Here is a 2,844-nt window from a genome sequence, read left to right as displayed (position 1 = left end):
CTTAATTTCCTTATTTACCGAGTAGTCATTCTGGAGCAGGTTGTTCAGTTTCCATGTAGTCATGCAGTTCTGAGTGAATTTTTTAATCTTGAGTTCTAGTTTGATTGCACTGTGGTCTGAGAGACTGTTATGATTTCCATTCTTTTGCATTTGCTGAGGATTTTTTTACTTCCAATTATATGGTCAATTTTAGAATAAGTGTGATCTGGTGCTGAGAAGAATGTATATTCTGTTGATTCGGGATAAAGAGTTCTGTAGTTTTCTATTAGGTCCCCTTGGTCCAGAGCTGAGTTCAAGTCTTGAGTATCCTTGTTAATTTTCTGTCTTGTTGATCTGTCTAATATTGACATTGGGTTGTTAAAGTCTCCCATTATTACTGTGTGGGCATCTAAGTCTCTTTGTAGTCTCTCAGAACTTGCTTCATGAATCTAGGTGTTCCTGTATTAGGTGTCTATATATTTAGGATAGTTAGCTCTTCTTGTTGCATTGATCCCTTTACCATTACGTAATACCTTTCTTTGTGTTTTTTGATTTTTGTTGGTTTAACATCTGTTTTATCAGAGACTAGGATTGCAACCACTTCTTTTTTTTTTCTTTCCATTTTCTTGGTAAATCTTCCTCCATCCCTTTATTTTGAGCCTATGTGTGTCTTTGCATGTAAGATGGGTCTCCTGAATACAGCACACTGATGGGTCTTGGCTCTTTATCCAATTTGCCAATCTGTGTCTTTTAACTGGGGCATTTAGTCCATTTACATTTAAGGTTTAGGGTTAATATTATTTTGTGTGAATCTGATCCTGTCATTATGATGCTAGTTAGTTGTTTTGCCCCTTAGTTGATGCAGTTTCTTCATAGTGTCGATGTTCTTTACAATTTGATATGTGTTTGCAGCAGCTCTAAACAGTTTTTCTTTTCTATATTTAGTGTGTTATTCAGATCTTGTAAGGCAGGCCTGGTGGTGACAAAATGTCTCAGCATTTGCTTATCTGTAAAGGGTTTTATTTCTCCTTTGCTTGTGAAGCTTAGTTTGTCTGGATATGAAATCCTGGGTTGAAAATTCTTTTCCTTAAGAATGTTGAATATTGGCCCCCAATTTCTTCTGGCTCATAGGTTTTCTGCAGAGATATCTGCTGTTAGTCTAATGGGCTTCCTTTTGTGGGTAACCCGATCTTTCTCTCTGGCTGCCTTTAACATTTTTTCCTTCACTTCTTCATTGGCGAATCTGACGATTATATGTCTTGAGGCTGCTCTTCTTGAGGACTATCTTTGTGGTGTTCTCTGTATTTCCTGAATTTGAATGTTGACCTGTTTTGCTAGGTTGTGGAAGTTTTCCTGGATAATATCTTGAAGAGTGTTTTGCAACTTGGTTCCATCCTCCTCGTCATTTTGAGGTACACTAATAAAACGTAAGTTTGGTCTTCTCATATAGTTCCCATATTTTTTGGAGGTTTTGTTCCTTTCCGTTCTTTTTTCTCTAATCTTGAGTTCATGCTTTATTTCATTTAGCTGATCTTCAATGTCTGATATCCTTTCTTCTGCTTGATCAATTCATATGTTGATGCTTGTGTATGCTTCCTGAAGTTCTCATGCTGTGTTTTTCAGCTCCATCAGGTCATTTATGTTCTTCTCTAAACTGATTATTCTAGTTAGCAATTTCTCTAACCTTTTTTCAAGGTTCTTAGCTTCCTTGCATTGGGTTAAAACATGCTTCCTTAGCTCAGAAGAATTTGTTATTACCCACCTTCTGAAGCCTACTTCTGGCAATTTGCCAAACTCATTCTCCATCCAGTTTTATTCCCTTGCTGGTGAGGACTTGTGATCCTTTGGAGAAGAAGAGGCATTTTAGTTTTTAGAATATTCAGCCTTTTTGCACTGGTTTTTCCTCATCTTCATGGATTTTTCTATCTATGGTCTTTGATGTTGGTGACCTTCATATGGGGTTTTTCTGTGGATGTCCTCTTGTTGATGTTGATGCTATTTCTCTATGTTTGTTAGTTTTCCTTCTGTCAGGCCCCTCTCCTGCAGGTCTGCTGGAGTTTGCTGGATGTCCACTCCAGACCCTGTTTGCCTGGGCATCACCAGAGGAGGCTGCAGAACAACAACAATTACTGCCTGTTCCTTCCTCTGGAAGCTTCATCCCAGAGGGGCACCTGCCAGATGCCAGCTGGAGCTCTCCTGTATGCGGTGCCTGTCAACCCCTGCTGGGAGCTGTCTCCCCATCAGGAGGCACGGGGGTCAGGGACCCACTTGAGAAGGCAGTCTGTCCCATAGCAGAGCTTGAGTGCTGTGCTGGGAGATTGGCTGCTCTTTTCAGAGACAGTAGGCAGGAACATTTAAGTCTGCTGAAGTTGTGCTCACAGCTGCCCCTTCCCCAAGGTGCTCTGTCCCAGAGAGATAGGAGTTTTATCTATAAGCCCCTGACTGTGACTGCTGCCTTGCTTTCAGACATTCCCTGACCAGAGAGGAGGAATCTAGAGAGGCAGTCTGCCTACAGTTGCTTTGCTTAGCTGCAACGGGGCCCATCCAGTTTGATCTTCTGGGTGGCTTTTTTTATACTGTGAGGGGAAAACCACCTACTCAACTCCCAGTAATGGCAGATACCCCTCCCCCACAAAGCTAGAGCATCCCAGGTGGACTTCAGACTGCTGTGTTGGCAGTGAGAATTTCAAGTCAGTGGATCTTAGCTTGCTGGGCTCCATGGGGGTGAGATTCCTTGAGCTAGACCACTTGGCTCCTTAGCTTCAGCATCCCCTTTCCAGGGGTGTAAGTGGTTCTGTTTCACTGAAGTTCCAGGCACTACTGGGGTATGTAAATAAACTCCTGCATCTAGCTTGGTGTCTTCCC

Source organism: Pongo pygmaeus, chromosome 5 (genome assembly GCF_028885625.2).
Source record: "Pongo pygmaeus isolate AG05252 chromosome 5, NHGRI_mPonPyg2-v2.0_pri, whole genome shotgun sequence".
NCBI lineage: Eukaryota > Metazoa > Chordata > Mammalia > Primates > Hominidae > Pongo > Pongo pygmaeus.
This window is presented reverse-complemented; position numbering follows the sequence as displayed.